Below are 20,483 nucleotides of genomic sequence, written 5' to 3' on the forward strand. Positions count from 1 at the left end.
AATGTGCAAACTTTCAGTTATAAAACACAGAAGTAGTAGAAATGTAATGTACAGCATGATAATTATAATAACACCATTGTACATTATACATGAAAGTTGTTATGAGAGTAGATCCTGAGGTCTCATCACAAAGAAAAAAATCTTTTCTGTTTCCTTAATTTTGTTAGATACATGCAGATTTTGTTAATCTTGTATAAATTATGATATGTTGAGTGTTCACTAAACACTGTGATCATCATTTCATGATGTATGCAAACCAAATCATTATGCTATACACCTTAAACTTGTAAAGTTTCATGTCAATCATATCTCAATAAAACTGGAAGCAAATATAAATTTTTAAAATTAAAAATTAATAACCAAGCTGAAAAAGCTAGCCAAAGTCCCTCCTGTCACCTGAAATTTGTTAGTATATTATATAGCTGCCATGTTTCAGGCACAGTGCTGGAAACACAAATATACCTGTCATTGAAGACCTCACAAATCATTATAAAAAATGGTAAACAATTATTGTAAATGACAGTAAACAGTACATTATATTGTTATATTAAGAGAGCATATATTATTATATGAGACTGTATTTGAGATCTGAATAAGGTAGTAGGGATACACAGATGAGTGAAGGATTTGTATCTATGAAAGATGGAAAAGAATGTTTCACGAGAGAGGTGAAATTTGAGCTAGGACTTGAAGTTGAGCTCGAAGTACCTTAGGGAGGACTTGCAGGGAGGTCCAGTGGTTAAGGCTTCTCCTTCCAACGCAGAGGGTGCTGGGCTGATCTTCGATCGGGGAGCTCAGATCCTACATGCCTCACGGCCAAAAACCAGAGAAAAAAACACTTTAAACATGGTCCATACCAAAAAATCTTTAAACGAAAAAGAAGAAGTAGTACCTTGGGAAGAAGAGGAAAAGACATTCTAGAAAATGAGTAGCCTGTGTGTATCTTGCTGACGTGGAATCAGGAGGTAATGTTATTTTGATAGTATCTAGGAGAAAGCGTGTCAGCTCCCCGCCCTGGCACTAAATCTGCCCTCACCTGGCATCTGAAGGTTGGTGACAGGGGGGTCGATCATACAGCTCCCCCGACCCCTGACCCCCACCCCACCCCGGCACAGTTGAAGCAAGATTCATGGGGCTCGTAGAACCTTTTGAGCTCTACGATCCTGTTACCTGATATACAAAGACTATCATGCGTGAGAGTATTTATTATGAAAGAGAAGTTTGAGTTTCAAACCAAAAGCAGTGCTTTCCCCCAGAAGGACAGCACATGGACCCAGAGACCTGTGACCCGCACTGCTGTCCTGTGGGAAGACAGCCTTGCCAGCTTTTCTGCAGCTGAACAGTCCTTTTCTCTTTGTTTTTACTCCTGTGCTGTCCTCAGTCACTCAGTCGTGTCCAACTCTTTGAGGCCCCATGGACTAGCCCCCAGGCTCCTCTGTCCATGGGATTCTCCAGGCAAGAATACTGGAGTGGGTTGCCATGCCCTTCTCCAGGGGATCTTCCCCACCCAGGTATTGAACCCAGGTCTCCCACATTGCAGGCAGATTCTTTACCAGCTGAGCCACCAGGACTTATCCCATAATAAATCTGACATGCTAAACCAGCACGGACAGTTTTTTAAACAGCTGCTATTCTTCCCACTGATTTCTGAAATCTACACTTGAGAAGACCTCCATTGGAATTTCAAACAATAAAACCAATGTGAATTGCCTTTTAGAAGGAAATCTAGAAAGAAAACACTGATTCTTGAACATTCTTGCTCCCGCAGGAGACGCGTGCTCAATCCCTGGGTCTGGAAGTTACCCTGGAGGAGGAAAATGGCAGCCCACTCCAGTATTCCTGCCTGGAGAATCCCATGGACAGAGGAGCCTGGTGGGCTACAGGCCATAGGGTCACAAAGAGTCAGACAGGACTGCAGCGACTGAGCATGCGTGCACAATGTGTCTATGTCCATCTGAATCTCCCAACTCATCCCTTGCTTTCCCCTCGGTGTCCACTCATTCATTCTCTAGGTCTGCGTCTCCATTTCTGCTTTGCAAATATGTTCATCTGTACCATTTTTCTAGATCCCATATATATGTGTTAATAAGTAAGTGAGAAAGAGAAAGGCTTTCCTCTTTTAAAGATGTGTATAATTAGATTGGTCCCACCTGAATATTAAAAAAAAAAAAGTCCCCTCATCTAAAGATCCTTAACCTGAATCCCACCTCAGAGTCCTTTTGTCATATAAGGGAACATATTCACAGGTTCCCCAGGATTAGGATGTGGACCTTTGAGGGGACGTTATTCTGCCGATCACATAAGTGCTTGATGAAAGAGAGCTGCTGTCTCTTTAATAATTAAAGAAACTCTTCGGTGAGCCAATGAGACTATTTAAAATTGGATGGGTTGTTCTGGATAAGCGGTTCCAGCCAGGAGACATCTGACAAACATCTAGAGACACTTTTAGTTGCTGTAACTGGTGGGAAGGGGATGACACTGGTCCCTAGTAGGTCAAGGGCAGGGTACTGTTCAACATCTAACAAAGCCCAGAACAGCCCCCAGAGCAAAGAACTAACCAACCCAAATGTCAATAGTGCCAAGACTGAGAAACCCTGATTTCCTGAACACTTTGGGAAAAGTGAATTGATCTACATGGAAGTGAAATTTCTATTTTTACCAAATGAACTTTCATCAACACTTTATCAAGTGATATCTTTTGCTGCATGACAGAAAAAGAAAAGTTTTTTCTTTTGTTGGAAAAAAAGTATGAGATAGGGTCCCATGATATCCTTATTGCCTTTGAGACATAGTAAAAGTAGATGGCTATATTCCTGCTTTAAATTCAACCTTATCTAAGAAAATGAGAGTTAATGTCTTCTAAAGGACAGTACTCTTGCCTAGAAAATCCCATGGATGGAGAAGCCTGGTAGGCTGCAGTCCGTGGGGTTGCTAAGGGTCGGACAGGACTGAGCGACTTCACTTTCACTTTTCACTTTCACACATTGGAGAAGGAAATGGCCACCCACTCCAGTGTTCTTGCCTAGAAAATCCCATGGATGGGGGAGCCTGGTGGGCTTCCGTCTATGGGGTCACACAGAGTTGGACACGACTGAAGTGACTTAGCAGCAGCAGCAAAGGCCAATATTGGAGAAGGCAATGGCACCCCACTCCAGTGCTCTTGCCTGGAAAATCCCATGGACGGAGGAGCCCAGCAGCCTTCAGTCCATGGGGTCGCAAAGAGTCGGACATGACTGAGCGACTTCACTTTCACTTTTCACTTTCATGCACTGGAAAAGGAAATGGCAACCCACTCCAGTGTTCTTGCCTGGAGAATCCCAGGGACGGGGGAGCCTGGTCGGCTGCCGTCTATGGGGTCGCACAGAGTCGGACACGACTGAAGCGACTTAGCAGCAGCAGCAGCAAAGGCTAATATATGTATACATATGTGTGTGTTTGTATACATGCATAATAAATATATATATATATATCATTTTGAATAAATATATACATATATTATTTTATTCACTGCTTTAGCGAAAGCTTAGCAAGGGCCAGGCGGATACTGTTCCAGGGGACTCAGTACACATACATGAACAATACAAAGATTCCAGCTCTTGTAGATCTACATTCTAAGGAGGGAGACAGTCAACGGACATAAACAAATAAATAAGGGATTGTGTGGTGAGAAATGGTCTCAGAGACACCCGACCAAGACTACAGTGGTAGGAAAGGGTCAGGGAAGGCAGCCGCGGTAGAGGGATTACAGAAGGTGGTCAAGGCAGGCTGCCTGGTCTTCATAACTGTTTTATTAACTTTTTTGCCAAAGTGTTTGCAAGGTGTGTGTGAGACATGAGCACTGACACAGCTTTGCGGTTAAAAACCAAGTGGAAAGGAGATGAACTCATTAATACCCACCCATCACAAACAAAAGCTCAGGGCTTGGCACCGGAGCCCTTGAGTTACAAAATCGCTATTCTTTTCTCAAAGACGCTTTCCCGTCTCTGCTCCAGTGTCAGGAACCAACAGGAATATGTGGTTTTGACTCTGCTATGTAATAACCGCTTTCACCCTCACCCGGCATTCCAAAAACAGATTCAAGGACAGCTCAGGTGAGTTATGGCTGAGGATTTGTTTGTTGGAAGCGTCTAATGTCCACTGTGCCAACTGCGCTACATTTGTCACTTAAACTGAATAAGGAGGAAAGAGAAAAAACAGACACTCAAGGAAACAGTCCTAAACACCACTAAGCAGTTCCTTATCGGGATTGTTCTGCCTTTGACCAAAGTCAAAATCATTAATGACTGGCAGGAAATAGCGAAGTCCCCAATGGCAACATGTCCTGAACTCCCAGAGTTTGGTTCTGCCTTAATTTTTGTTTCTTTTTGCTTGTTTTATTCATCTTTTAAGTTCTGGGCTTAAACATTTAGTCTTTAAATATTTTGAAAAGTTTCACCATTTATTCTTCTGACAGGAAAGAAGAATCCGGTTTAGAATACAATTGGGTTCCTAGGTTTGCACTGGGTCTAATTAAGACCATGCTATGGAATTCAAGTGAACAAGTTAAAACTTGCTGGATTTGCTGAACAAATCAAGGAGTCAAATCAATATTTTCTGAATACAGCCCTGAGGAGAGAGCCGTCTAAGGAAAAAGAATGGTATTCTCTGTCTTTTAAGAAGTCCAGACAACGGGGTAGGAGCAGACATTTAAAGATTAACTTTCTCCAGACAGCCCTGTGCAGCAAATAGTTCTGGTTACACATTATCCAGCGTTGCCTATTTTCTAGTCTCACCCAAATTCATGAGAGCAGGTGCCGCCCGTTGACGGGGAGGCCCGTGAGCGGCTCAGTGTGTATCATTCATTTCACAGCGTAGCGTACTCTCCCTCAGCAGAGTGAGCGAGCAAAAGTCACTCAGTGGGGTCCCACTCTTTGCAACCCTGCGGACTACACAGCCCATGGGATTCTCCAGGCCAGAGAATGCAGATCACTGCTGTTCTACATTCTTGCTCGATGCTCAGGGACACCGAGCGGAACGAGCATGGTTGGCCTTCCCCACGGCCTGGCACCCCGCCCTCCAGTTTTCCTTGGGGAAGCCATTTGCTTCCGTCACAGGCTGTGTGTTCCAAGTGTGCTGAGCGCTCTGCTCCCAGGCAGCCCCATGAGGGCATCCGTCGCTCCGGCCTTTGTGATGAGGACGGTCCAAGCCCGGGGAAGCATCAGCCAGGGCCCACTGGCCGGAGGGAAGTGGGGAGGATGCTGTCCTCTCTGAGGTTCAGTCCAGTCCAGTGCAGTTGCTCAGTCGTATCTGACTCTGTGTGACCCCATGGACTGCAGCACGCCAGTCCTCCCTGTCCATCACCAACTGCCAGAACGTACTCAAACTCATGTCCACTGAGTCGGTGATGCCATCCAACCATCTCATTCTCTGTCGTCCCCTTCTCCTCCTGCCTTCAATCATTCCCAGAATCAGGGTCTTTTCCAGTGAGTCAACTCTTCACATCCGGTGGCCAAAGTATTGGAGTTTCAGCTTCAGTATCAGTCCTTCCAATGAATGTTCAGAACTGATTTCCTTTAGGATGGACTGGCTTGATCTCCTGGTAGTCCAAGGGACTCTCAAGAGTCTTCTCCAACGCCACAGTTTAAAAGCATCCATTCTTCGGCGCTCAGCTTTCTTTATAGTCCAACTCTCCGGGGTTGCTAAGGTGCAAAATGGAAGCCTGGCGTGGCCGTGCCCATCCCTGCCTCCTCTTGGGAAACACCCGACTGGAGACAAAGGGTGGAAGAGAGCTTTGAAATGGAGGAAAATTCAAGAGGCCACTGCTGGAGCCCTTGACTCATCCCACAGACCTGCCTTCCATCTCTAGGAAAGACCCAGCATGGGAGAGGGGCCAGAACTCGTCTGTGCTCCCCCATCAAAAAAAAGAAGGCCCTCCTGCAGTTGCGGGCATGCCTAGGAGGGGCATTCATTCTCCTGCTTTCCTATGACCGGCCATGTGGTTCCTGAGAGCCTCGAGTTGTGAGTGCCCTTTGATTTGACAAGAAATAGTCAGCCTTTGGCCAGTACTGCCTGCAACGTAATCATCCCCCCAAGGTCTTTCATTCTCAAAGCCCTACTCCATGTCCTCTGACTCAGAGTAGGGACGTGTTGTTTAGGCAGGTTGCCTGGACAACACTCTGTCGATGTGCTAGTAACATCATCTGGGAACCCCAAGGAAATGGGCATCCTGTCTCTTAACCTCCTGGGATGGTGAATCACTCCCAAACGGATACACAGCGCATCTGCCATGGAGTCCTCTCAGGTCAGATGATGTCTGCCTCAAGTGTGTCAGCAGCTGGACCTATGGACCTATGCCGGGTCTGCAATACCTACTAATGATCGTCTTAGATTCCCCAAAACATTCGGACTCACAAGACTGCCAAGGGCCACACACGGGACCCATCTATTAGGTTAGAGAGCAGAGCCCAGAGCTTACCAGAAGGACAGCTTCAGGTGGACTATTTCTGTAGTGGTCCTTGGAACAGTCTAACGGCTCAGATGCCAAGAGATGAGACCCACATCAGGCAGGTTCAGGATCCACCCTGACCTGAAAGATGCTAACCCACAGGATTTATAGCTTCCTGGGTCCCTGCAGGATGCATACCCAGATCCAAGAGTCACAGCTCTTAGGGAAGCCCAAAACATAGTTTCCCAATCAAGTATTTAGAGCCTTTCTAAGCCAGATGCAATGTGCCGGTCAAAGGTCATTTTCAGCACAAGCAATCCTGCCTGGAAACACCATTGACAGGTCTGTCATTGTCAAGTTACCAGAGGCATTGAGCCGGACAGTTAGCCAAAGGTCAAATTCTCATTCAAAAAAGGGAAGGGAAAAAAAGTGAAGAGTTTCATTAACCATTAATCCACAAAAGTGAGAAATATCCTCAGAAAACGTGGCAGGATTCTTAAAGAGAACTATGGTACCCCATAACTCAAATGGATACACTGGCAAAGAAGCTATTTGGAAAACAAAAGCCAGCATCACCAGTGCCCTCCTTGGACAATAGGATTATTTCAGCAATGGGACCGGGATCCTCCAGGTGGGGACCCAACACATGGACTGCTCCCCTGCTGACATACAGGCAGGGCTCTGTCTCTCACAACTGCACGTGCTGAGCCAAAGAAAAGATGATCCAGTCGGTATCGATATACCAATTTACCAGCCCTTTTCGTAAAGGCTGAACGTGGGCCTAGAGAAGATGTTTTTTCCTGAAAAACCATGAGAATAAGTATGAGAAGTTCTCCACTTCTGACATCTGTGCCAACTGGGCCCAGACTGACTGCCACACATACAGAGCAATAGCCAGGAATCCCTTACGTCTTCAGGGTGTGTGCGCACATGTGCACACAGATCAGTGAGAAGAAACCCATCAGTATCTCAATTTCCCCAGTCTAGCAAGAAACCAAGAACTAGGTATATTTAGCTTCCTTGGAAACTTTGTGGCATTGAGAGCTGTTATGTAGTTATCAAACTGTGGTAACCTGGCAGAAAATCTGAGCTCTCTAGCATATCACGTGGGTTGTCATATAAAGCTGTGTCAACAGAACAACCACTTTCAGCATAAGCACCATAACCAATAAAAGCACAAGTCCATCAGGGGCTTCCCTGGTGGTCCACTGGTTAAGACTCCACGTTTCCATGGCAGGGGGCATGAGTTCAATCCCTGGCAGGGCAACTAAGTTCCTGCATGCTGCATGGCCAAAAAAAAAAAGTACAAGTCAATCATTATCAGAAGCCATAAACATCAGCTACTTTGCCACAAGTACCTCCAAGTTCCATCATCGAGTCCCCAATACCTAGAACCACAAGACCACTACCATCTAAAACCATAGTTAATATAACCCAGAGCAACAACTGAACTGAACTGAAAAGTACAGAATCGCTGTCACTCAGAAACGTGTCCAACAGCTACTGTCACAATAATGCTGAGTGACAAACCAACTCAAAATCACGTCGTTTTCCAACCTTCGAAAAAAAGAGCAAAGCTGGGGGAGCCACGTTTCCTGATTTTAAGTTACAGTCCAACGCCATAGTAATAAAAATAGGATGGCACTGCCATTAAAACAAATAGACACACAGACCAATGGAAAAGAACAGAAAGCCCAGAAATTAAATCCAGGCATATACAACCTGAAAAAGTAACCCCTGAGAGCGATAACCAAGACAGATGCCAACGTTAGCTTGTCTTGTTATTCTGCAAGTTTTAAAATATGTAAGCGTGGTCTTTGAAATGGTGATTCTAACAGGTAACAGGTCAACTTCTTCTCATGAAAGGATCAAATACGTTTCTTTGGGGAATCTTCCCTGAGTACATTTCCAGAAAGCAAGTGTTTCTTTTCTCGGAAAATGAAAGAACTACTTAGAAAAAGTTTCTTGAGAAGATGGAGACATGAACAAGGTTGAATAATTACTGGTCATTAGTGGTGGAATCAGAAGCTATTTATAAAACCCAAATACAAGCTAAAAGTGAAATATATTATACCTAGTAATACGCTTGGCAGAAACTCAAGCTCAGTGAGTTCTAGGATACGGTTTTAGCAGAGGCAGGAATTTTCTGGGAGCACTCACATGAGCACAAATCTGTCTTAAAGGAGTCTGCTTGCTGCAACTCTAAGATCGGCTCCTTGAAGACAGAAGGCACCAGCACCTTCTCGAAGAATCCTCCTGCATCTGAGAGATGGGGTCACTGAGAGTCATTTCTGTCACCGCCTCTGAACTGTGAGGTTGGCGACACCGTCAAAGGGCAATCCCACTGACCAGCTGAAGATGCTGTCTTCAGAAACAAGCTCGTGTCTTCAGAGGTCAAACACTACCGACAGCGGTGGAAGATGTCCGTATACTTTGCTCCAGCAATGCTCTTGGTTATTTATCCCGGGGGCCGGGGGTGGGGGGCTTTAGATTTCACTTCATTTGCAGCATTTGCCGCCTCTTCTTGGGGGCAGGAGGAACAGCACCTGTATTGTTGGGGAACCAGCAAGTGGGCCTTGCAACCATGAGTAGAGGTCGCTGAGATAAGAGACTCATGTTTTTAAACTGTTTCTGGTATAGCAGGCAGGTAGCTGGGCATGAGCGGAGGAACGGGGGCGGGAGCCAGGTGGCAGGAAATGACGCATCCTGTAAGCAGCAAGGTCCACAGGAAGACAAAGGAAGGCAGGGGCCTCCAGACTGGCAGGAAACCACACCGCTGGTGCAAGGGTCTGAGCCGCAGACAGAGACAGGTGGGGGAAAGCAGCAATCTCCGGCATCTGGAGGTAACCTTTAGCTCACGTGCTCTCATTACCACAAGATCAGCCTCACAGATAAGACGTATTCATCAAGCGCCAAAGCCGTGACACTTCCCATCTAAGCTAAATGGGGACAAAATCCCTTCTCCCCTCAGGAACGTGGAGCTGGGATGAAAATTAGGAAAGTCGATCCCAAATGCCTCCTTGCGCAGGGAATATTCTGCCCCTTCATTTGATTGCCACTTAAAGTGAAAGAAAGTGATCAGTCGTGTCCAACTCTTTCCATGAAGGGAGCCTGCCAGGCTCCTCCATCCATGGGATTCTCCAGGGAAGAATACTGGTGTGGGTTGCATTTCCTTCTCCAGGGGCTCTTCCCAATGCAGAGATCGAACCCGGGTCTCCCGCATTGCAGGTGGATTCTTTACCAACTTAGCCCCCATCTACGCCACTTAAAGCAAGCTTAACAAAGAAACCCAGGGCAACAGCTCTTTTCCTGCTTGTCGGCTCTCCCTCTGAGAGTCTGGGTCTAAGTTGCTCAGTCATTTCCGACTCTTTGAGACCCCAGAGACTCTAGCCCATCAGGTTCCTCTGGGATTCTCCAGGCAAGAATACCGGAGTGGGTTGCCATTCTATTCTCCAGGAGATCTTCCTAACCCGGGGATCGAACCCAGGTCTCCCGCATTGCGGGCAGATTCTTTACCATCTGAGCCACCAGAGCATATCCTTGCTTGAATAAACTCTCTCTTCACTTAGGGCTTCCCAGGTGATGCAGTGGAGTGGGTTAGATCTCTGGGTTGGGAAGATTCCGTGGAGAAGGAAATGGCAAATCACTCCAGTATCCTTGCCTGGAGAATCCCATGGACAGAGGACCCTGGCAGGCTACAGTCCATGGGGTTGCAAAAGAGTCAGACATGATTTAGCCTCTGAGCAAGCCCATATTACTCTCTTAACCTCTCTGCTTCAGCTCTGAATTTTTTCTTGACCAAGAAAAAACCTCAAATTCACCAGCAACATTTCACAGCTATTCTTTCAGGGTCGCCTTGGCCCAATCATGTTCTGGAGGTTCCAATAATCAAACCTCATTCATTCAACCAATGTTTATTGCACACATTCTGTGCGCCAAGAATTGTTCTAGGCCCTGTAGATCCCAAAGTGATAAAATAGGTCACTGTTATTTAGTTGCTCAGTCATGTCTGACTCCTTGCAACCCAATGGACTGTACCCAGCCAGGCTCCTCTGTCCATGGGCTCTCCCAAGCAAGAACACTGGAAGGGGTGCCATTTCCTCCTCCAGGGGATCTTCCCCACCAGGGATTGAAACAAAATAGACCATGTTCTTGCCCTAATATAGATTTTAAAATGGAAACCAAGTGATAAATGGGGAGCACATAATGACCAGGGGAATGACAGCTTGTGACAAATGCTAAGAAGAAGCGAACAGAAACTTCATCGGGGGAGGAGAGCAGGCCGAAGTCCTCTTAAGTAAGCGTCAGGAAACAAGGCTCTACAAGGTGACTGTGAGGCCCAGTCCAAGGAACAGAAGGGTGCAGGCGTGCCAAGAGCAGGAACACAGAGGAAACCACAAGTCCCTGAAGTGTCAGAGGAGCCATTCTAGAATGTACTGGAAGGTGAACGTGGCGGGGAAAGGCACGAGAAGACTCCAAAAAGGGACGTGGGACTGGATCCAGCAGGGACTGGGAGGCCAAGGCTGAGACTGAGCAGCTAATTCCCAAAGTGCAGAGCCGCCATTGGAAGGCTTTAAGCCAGGCCAGGGCACGGTCTCGTCTGCATTTGTTAAAGATCTAGCTGGCTGCCCGGTGAAGAATAGATGATGCCTACGTTATCACAGTTATTTATGTGTTTGGATACAAACCAGCGTATCAGCATAAACACCCCCAGAGTGATATTAACGTGGGCAAAAGGCCCACACATCACCTCACCTCCATTTAAGAATCAATGTGGTCTTAACACACTGCCCCAAGCAGCAAGATTCACTTCCTGGTTTGTGTTCCTTTCCTGTCTGATGCTTGGGCTCCTCCTTGTGGCCATCTGAATGCGACGCCCTTGGCAAAGCCAGCTTCACACGGGGACTAGCGACCAGCAGCCTTTAATTTATTCATTTATTTTAGCTACCTTTGTTAATAAAAAGTGCAAAGCCAGAAATGTAGGTTTGAAATGTTATTACTGATTTGAAAAAATAAATTTCTAATCCGCTATGACTAATTAGTCCCTGTATCTATATATGCACGGCATGGTGTTATGGTATCATATGCTTACTCTCACCAACTGAACCCTGATGTTTGCCAAAACTTTCTTGCCAACATCAGGTAACAAATAACATCAAATTTGGTGAGAAATAAAGTGCTTGCATCCCTTCAGTGGTAACTTCATCAGCTACAGACTGTCTTTAACAAATCTGAAGCAACAGAGCAAAAGGAATAAATCGTAATATTTCATTCTCAGAGTTAAAAATGAAGTGACACACATTTATCTACTATGGAAGATGTGGATAAAAATAACCACTTTCTCCCTTCATCACCACATTGCAGCTGGTGACTGACAACTTGAACTGGAAAGAATCCCAACCAGTTGGGCATTAGGGACTTTCTAAAGGTTGTAGCTCTTCCTTACTAAGAACTACAGCTTTGGAAAATTGCTCTCAGAAGGCACATCTATTCAAAAAAAAAAAAAAATCTAATTTTCAACTCACTTGTAGAAAGCGTTCGTGCCGTTAGCTACCCCATGCAGACAGGAGCCAGAGGGAGCAGGGGACCCCACTCAGCCCTGGAAAGCTGGGGTGCCTCACCTGAGGATGGAGATACCTCTCTACCACTTTCATTTTCTGAAGCTCTTTTCTTAGCTTTATAAATTATTCCCCATCTATTTCCAGTGTGTTTAGAATTTCTGAGTTGAGACACGGGCTGGCATACATGAAGAATGCCATGAGCTCCTTGGGGCCACTCAGCCAGCAGGCAGTCAAGGCAGGGGCCCAGCGCTTACACAGGTAGGAATATCATAATGAATCTTACTCGAAGCCTAAAAATGTCCTCAGAGCACAAATGGCCTTCAGTGACTATTCAAGGTACAAAATCACATCATACTTACACGAATATCACACTCCTTACACATGGCTGACACAGCCCTTTGGACCACCCTAGGTGTGATACCCGTAGAAAATTTTCCTTAATCACAAAGGACTGCTTTGAAATAGCGATAAGGGGGAAAAAAAAAAAGAAAACACTGCAGAATTCTGTTCCTGGTCATAACTCAGAAGGGTGGGAGTAACAGAAGGAAATTTACAAGTGCCTGCAGTTTCTTGCAAACAAGTATTTATAATATTGGGAATGCTGATTACTATTTCATGATATAATATTGCTTTATGATGCATGAAATGTGGAACATTTCAGTCATTTTGCTGTTTCCGTCAAAAGAGTAAGAGCTCACTAAAAACTGGGAATCAATTTTGCGTAGCGTTAGTTTACAGAGCAAATTCATAAAATGCAAAAAGCATTTGCAACAAAAATAAAACCAGAGAACATAGAAAAACTTGAGTTAATATGAAGGTATGGTCACTGAAATGCATGATCACTTAAATGTATTGAAATATGAAATTAAGATACAAATCACTGCAGATGACTTGACTAGATAATATATTTTAAATCCTCTGAATAAGGATGTACAAAAAAACATAAAGATTCAAAAGGAAAATGAACTATAGTCTCACATGTGGACTGCTGTAAACATGACCCCAACGTAGTTTAAGAGATCAGTCAGGACCCTTTGGGTTTAAATATTAGAATCCTCAACTCAAACTGTTACCAAACCAAGCTTGGGTCAGCTTGCCTGAGCACAGTGAAACCAGCCCTCTGACATCAGGTTGCGGTGAAGCAGAGTGCAGTTTATTGCAAGGAAGAGTCCAGGCAGCTAGTGATGAAAAGGCCTGCTTGGAGCTTAGAAGCACAAGCTGGAGAAGCCAGGACAAAACATGGCAGGAACATGGATTATCCTTGAGGAAGACCCAATAAAACAGGGCAACCAAAGAGGAAGCCCACAGGGACTTCAGAAGACGGGAACTAAAGCACCACTTTTCACAATGCTACCCAGTTCTGAATGGCTGCAGACTGCAAACTAGATGAGCTGTTTTGTTCTGTGGAAATAAGGAAACAAACTGTGCTTTTTAAGCCAACTCTTTAAGACAAACTTGGGTCTTCTGTGCAGAACTTCAAACATGATGCTCTTCGAAATGTCGGTCATGAAAGCTCATTTGGAAATGTGAGCTTCCTGTGAAGAAGTTAGGAAAGGATTTCATGTTTGAAGTTGGCTTTTCCACCACACATATGCCCTTCCCACCTTTAAAAATAAAACAGACCACATGAAACGTGTTTCCAAGAACTTGATCATTCTGAAAAATCCGAGGGAATTTGAGCCAAAAACAAGGAAAGGAAACACTCTTTGGAAAGAATAAATAGCTGCCCCATAACTTGCAGAGAATGCAAGTCCTCCAAGCAGTGGTCTATGGTGCTGACTGTCATTTCATCTAATTAAATGGCTATACAACCCTCAGGATGCCGCGTCTCCTGCCAGCAGACCCTACGCCCATGACCTTCTCTTCTACTCCACGGAGTTTGGGGGCGGAGGGGGGAGGGTATAGTACTTGAGAAAGACACTGCATCCTAACCTAGAGGAAGCTACAGATCTGTTCATGAACGGGTTAGGTGGCAAGGGCTTCCCTTGATTAGTCTGTCCCAGCAAAACCTCTGTGACTCCTGTGTTTCAGAAATTTATGTTGTTGTTTTTTTTTAAATCAGAGGGTGGTCTGATTTTTTGTTGCCATGCAGCTAAATTTTGCTTGCAATGTGTGTCACTGTTTATGCTTTTCTTTTTAAATTCGAGAGTTCAGCCTTTCCCATGCTTGTTTTTGCTGCTGAAATCTCAACTATTGAGTAATGCTGAATAGCTTGAGTTCTCTGGGCACTGGAGCTGTGACCTCACAATTAGGCTAATTATTGGGTCTTGAGGATACTTTGGTGAAGTCTTTTTACTTTCCTTTTTCACTCATTTTTTTTTTTTAATTTTTAAAATATTATCCCATTTAAATTTTTTCAAAATTATTTTATATTTTAGTTCATTAACAATGTTACATTGGTTTCAGGTGTACAGCAAAGTGATTCAGTTATACATACATATATACCTATTTTTCCAAATTAAAGAATTTGGAAAAGAATTCCTTATAGACTATTATAGAATATTGGACAGAGTTTTGTGTGCTATACAGTAGGTCCTTTTTGGTTATCTGTTTTATGTATGACAGTGTGTATATGTTAATGCAGACAGTGGTAAGTTTCACGCTGGTCTATTGCACCTACCCACAGAATCCAGGATGTCATGTCTCCTGCCAGCTGACCCTATGTAGCTCAGCTGGTAAAAAATCCACCTACATAATGCAGGAGACCCTGGTTCAATTCCTGGATCAGGAAGATCCCCTGGAAAACGGATGGGCTACCCACTCCAGTATTCTTGGGCTTCCCTGGTGGCTCAAATGGTAAAGAATCCATCTGCAATGCTAGAGATCTGGGATCTATCACTGGGTTGGGAAGATCCCCTAGAAGAGGGCATGACAACCCACTCCAGTATTCTTGCCTGGAGAATTCCCATGGACAGAGGAGTCTGGTGGGCTTCAGTGCATGGGGTCACAGACAGCGACACACAATGGACAGACTAAGCATGCACATCTTAAATATAAAAGGGGATTCATTTTTACATATGTAACAGAACATTCTCATGCACCATCCTACTCAATACCTTCCGTTCAGAGGTAAACACCATCCTGAATTGAATCACCATACATTAGTTTGGTCTGTTTACGGACTTCAAATAAGTGGAATCACGCGGTTGATTTTGTACCCAGTTGCTTCCTTCCTTCATGATTATGACTGCAAGATGCCACCTCACATAGCAACATTGTTCTGTTGCTTACATTCCATTGAATAAATACGTAACAGTTCGCTGGAGATACTCTACTGCTACAGATCCATTCCACTGTTGGTGGTGCCCTCAGTCTTATTTTCTCTGTGTGTTATCGTCCCCAGAGGTCAACTGTATCCCCAAAGCAGAGAGCCAGGTCCTTCTAGAAGCTATGAGCCATTCCAGGTTCCATGAGGTGTACACAGAGGAGGTGAATTCAAGCCTTTGAAGTTCTATCCTGGAGGAGATCTGAGGTCCCTTAGAGTCTTCTAAGTGAAACAGATAAAAAGTTAATAACAATAAACATGTCCTTGCTCACGTTGACCCCTGTCCTTTTAGTACCTCTTGTCTGCCAGATATGTTTCAGTTCCTAGGAATGACATGTGAAATAGGATAGAGAAGAATACTGTTCTTCTGCAGCTAGCCTTCAAAGAGAAAGTTAGATGGCAATAAAAAGCTATGAAGAAAATGAAAATAGGACAGTACAATAAAATAACCAGAGAAACCCTCTCCAGGGAGACCTCAGAATAACAAGAAACAGCTGCGAGAGGACTGGGGGGCCAGCACATTCTAGACCGGCAGGGCAGCTGCTCTAGTAGACCGATGCTCCTGGGCACGGACTCGGCCTTCTCAAAGAATAGAAGGTGGCTCGTGAGGCGGGTGTGCAGTGCGCAACGTAAGGAAGAGCAAGTCAGAGACTCAAGCAGGGGCTGGACTGTATGTGACGTCGAGGTCAGGAGTATAGATTTTCTTCCCAGTGTGATGGGAAGCCACTAGAGGGCTTTAAGCAGAAGAGTAACTTCTCTGGAAACCGAGCAGGAAACGGCTTAAAAGAGACCAGGAGCAGAAGCAGAGGACCAACAAATAGGCCACTTCCCCCAGTGACAGATGGCGCTGTCCTGAGAGAAGACGGCAGCAAAGGGGGCAGAGAAGTGGACAGGATTCAACGCGTTTTGGAGACGGTCAACAGACTGTGCTGTGGAAGACGCTGAGCACGTTTCTGTCTCGCACTGCGTCTCCCCCAGACCCGCTGTGTGCGAGGACGCGGCTCACAGGGACCGCTGCCACTGGCCCAGGGCAGGCAGGAAGCACTCTCACACTCACGCTCTCCTTTGGTCCTTCCAACAGGCTTAGAAGAGAAGAAAGCGGACTCGATAAGTTCAATTTTACAAATAAAAAACTCAGGATTTGAAGATCATCGTGGACTCATCTGAGGCTACATGGTGAGTATGCTCCTAATCCAAAACATGGGTCCGTCCTTTTGGCATCTGGCCCTGCTATATCATCTTTCCAAGATATTTTCTCTAGTGACCATAATAAATCTTTGCTTTGAGTGCTTTTTCTTTGCCAGACAATCAGGTAATTCATGGCATCTATCATCTCTTTTCAGGCTTCCCCAGTGGCTCAGCAGTAAAGAATCTGCCTGCAAAGTAGGAGCCACAGAAGACACAGGTTCGATCCCTGAATCAGGAAAATTCCCTGGAGGAGGGCATGGCAACCCACTCCAGTATTCGTGCCTGAAGAACCCCATGGACAGAGGAGCCTGGCAGGCTGTGGTGCACAGGGTCATAAAGAGTCGGACACGACTAAAGTGACAGCATGCACGCATGCATCACGTCTTTTCATCCTACAATGTAAGTAGTCTTATTGCCAGCCTTCTTTTGAAGACCTGAAACTCAGAGATGAACTCTCCAAGCTGTCACAGCAGGTCACTCCAAGTCCATTTCCCCAGTCATCACGCTAGCAAAATAAGCAGAATCTGTTGAAAATCTCATTTGCCACTCCAGTGCTAACTATCTTCAGTTCAGTTCAGTCGCTCAGTCGTGTCCAACTCTTTGTGACCCCATGGACTGCAGCATGCCAGGCCTCCCTGGCCATCACCAACTCCCAGAACTTACTCAAACTCATGTCCACTGAGTCAGTGACGCCATCCAACCATCTCGTCCTCTGTCATCCCCTTCTCCTCCCACCTTCAATCTTTCCCAGCATCAGGGTCTTTCCCAGTGAGTCAGCTCTTCACATCAGGTGGCCAAAGTATTGGAGTTTCAGCTTCAGCATCAGTCCTTCCAATGAATATTCAGGACTGATTTCCTTTAGGATGGACTGGTTGGATCTCCAAGGGACTCTCAAGAGTCTTCTCCAACCCCACAGTTCAAAAGCAACAATTCTTCAGCAATCAGCTTTCTTTATAGTCCAACTCACACATCCATACATGACCACTGAAAAAACCATAGCTTTAACTAGATGGACCTTTGTTGGCCAAGTAACATCTCTGCTTTTTAATATGCTGTCTAGGTTAGTAATAACGTTCCTTCCAAGGAGCAAGCGTCTTTTAATTTCATGTCTGAAGTCACCATTTGCAGTGATTCTGGAGCCCAAAAAAATAAAGTTTGTCACTGTTTGTCACTGTTTCCCCATCTATTTGCCACGAAGTGATAGGACCAGATGTCATGATCTTAGTTTTCTTTTTTTATTTATTTTAATTGGAGGCTAATTACTTTACAATATTGTATTGGTTTTGCCATACATTGACATGAATCCACCCCAGGTGTACATGTGTTCCCCATCTTAGTTTTCTGAATGTTGAGTTTTAAGCTAACTTTTTCACTCTCCTCTTTCACTTTCATCAAGAGGCTTTTGAGTTCCTCTTCACTTTCTGCCATAATGGTGGTGTCATCTGCATACCTGAGGTTATTGATTTCTCCCAGAATCTTGATTCCACCTTGTGCTTCTTCCAGCCCAGTGTTCCTCATGATGTACTCTGCATATAAGTTAAATAAGCAGGGTGACAATATGCAGCCTTGATGTACTCCTTTCCCTATTCAGAACCAGTCTGTTGTTCCATGTCCAGTTCTAACTGTTGCTTCCTGACCTGCATACAGATTTCTCAAAAGGCAGGTCAGGTGGTCTGGCATTCCCATCTTGTTAAGAATTTTCCACAGTTTGTTGTGATCCACACAATCAAAGGCTTTGGCATAGTCAATAAAGCAAAACTTGATGTTTTTCTGGAATTCTCTTGCTTTTTTGATGATCCAGTGGATGTTGGCAATTTGATCTCTGGTTCCTCTGCCTTTTCTAAATCTAGCTTGAACATCTGGAAGTTCATGGTTCACGTACTGTTGAAGCCTGGCTTGGAGAATTTTGAGCATTACTTTGCTAGTGTGTGAGATGAGTGCAATTGTGTGGTAGTTTGAACATTCTTTGGCATTGCCTTTCTTTGGGATTGGAATGAAAACTGATGTTTTCCAGTTCTGTGGCCACTGCTGAGTTTTCCAAATTTGCTGGCATATTGAGTGCAGCACTTTCACAGCATCAACTTTTAGGATTTGAAATAGCTCAACTGGAATTCCATCACCTCCACTAGCTTTGTTCATAGTGATGCTTCCCAAGGCCCACTTGACTTCACATTCCAGGATATCTGGCTCTAGGTGAGTGATCACACCATCATGATTATCTGGGTCATGAAGATCTTTTTCGTATAGTTCTGCATATTCTTGCCACCTCTTCTTAATATCTTCTGCTTCTGTCAGGCCCATACCAATTCTGTCCTTTATCGAGCCCATCTCTGCATGAAATGTTCCCTTGGTATTTCCAATTTTCTTGAAGAGATCTCTAGTCTTTCCCTTTCTATTGTTTTCCTCTATATGTTTGCACTGATAACAGAGGAAGGATTTCTTATCTCTTCTTGCTATTCTTGGGACCTCTGCATTCAGATGGGTATATCTTTCCTTTTCTCCTTTGCCTTTAACTTCTCTTCTTTCCACAGCTATTTGTAGGGCCTCCTCAGACAACCATTTTGCCTTTTTGCATATCTTGTTCTTGGGAATGGTCTTGATCCCTGCCTCCTGTACAGTGTCAGGATCCTCCGTCCATAGTTCTCCATTTCAGTCCAGTTCAGTTACTCAGTCGTGTCCGACTCCTTGCGACCCCATGGACTGCAGCACGCCAGGCTTGCTTGTCCATCATCAACTCCCAGAGCTTACTCAAACTCATATCCATGGAGTCATTGTTGCCATCCAGCCATCTCATCCTCTGTCGTCCCCTTCTCCTCCCGCCTTCCATCTTTCCCAGCATCAATGTCTTTTCTAATGAGTCAGTTCTTCACATCAGGTGGCCAAAGTATTGGAGTTTCAGCTTCAGTACCTTAAATAATTTCAAATAGCAATGTCCTCAGAGACCTTAAACAATTTCATGTGCTCTGCTGTGCTAAGTCGCTTAATCGTGTCCGACTCTTTGCAACCTCATGGACTGCAGCCGCCAGGCTCCTCTGTCCATGGAGATTGTCCAGGCAAGAATACTGGAGTGGGTTGCCATGCCCTCCTGACAAATAAGTATACACACATTCCAGACATTTTCTCCTCACCCATGACATTCATTAAGGAATCTATTTCTCAGCTTCTCTCATGAGCACCTGAAAAGTTCATGATGTGAGGTCATGATGTGAACTTTTACCATTAGATTCTTAGCAACATCTATGAGTATCAGTGTAATTAAAGATGTGCCAAAACATCAGGGCTGTTGCAGGACTGATTTTATAAGTTGCTGTGAAAAATATAAAGGAGTCATTATAGAGCCAACCCTTCATGATTATAAATATTTCCAGAAGACAGATAAGTGAACAATAGACAGGGAAATTCCAGATTAAAGCATTTATTTCTGAGATCTCCAAGATGTCTCCTATTATTTAACCAAATAGTACATTAATTTTAAAAAAAAGTTTAAAACGCTTTTCAATTAAAATCTTCTTTTGTTTCATAAACAAATGTGCTATTTAAATGCATTCTGTTACATTTTATACAGTTCAGAGTCACCAGGACCATGTAATCTGATGGTCTCAGTAGGTTCGTGCCACCTATGCTCCAGGTTCCACAGTGACCCTGGCCTCTGACTCCAGCACAGCAGCGATATTTCACTAACCTTCTTTGCTGTTACTAGTATCTTGATGAAAAAAAAAGGTCTAGGAACTCAGTCTAGCAATTCCATTCCTGGGCAAACATCCAGAAAAAGTCATGATTCGCAAAGATACGTGCAGCCAGCGTTCAGAGTAGCAGTGTCTGCAATAGCCAAGATGTGGGAATGACCTAAATGTCCACCCGCAGAGGGAGAGATAAAGAAGATGGGGTGAATGTACACAACGGAACACGACTCAGTCACAGAACAGAATGGCAGAGGCCACACGCGTGGACCCAGAGAGTCTCATACCAAGCAAAGTAAGCGGACCAAGATGAGCGTCATGTAAGACACTGACATGTGGGATCTAAAAACACATGACACAAGTGA

This window comes from Moschus berezovskii, chromosome 26 (genome assembly GCF_049115385.1).
Source record: "Moschus berezovskii isolate FMDL1 chromosome 26, NW_MosBer_1.0, whole genome shotgun sequence".
Classification (NCBI taxonomy): domain Eukaryota; kingdom Metazoa; phylum Chordata; class Mammalia; order Artiodactyla; family Moschidae; genus Moschus; species Moschus berezovskii.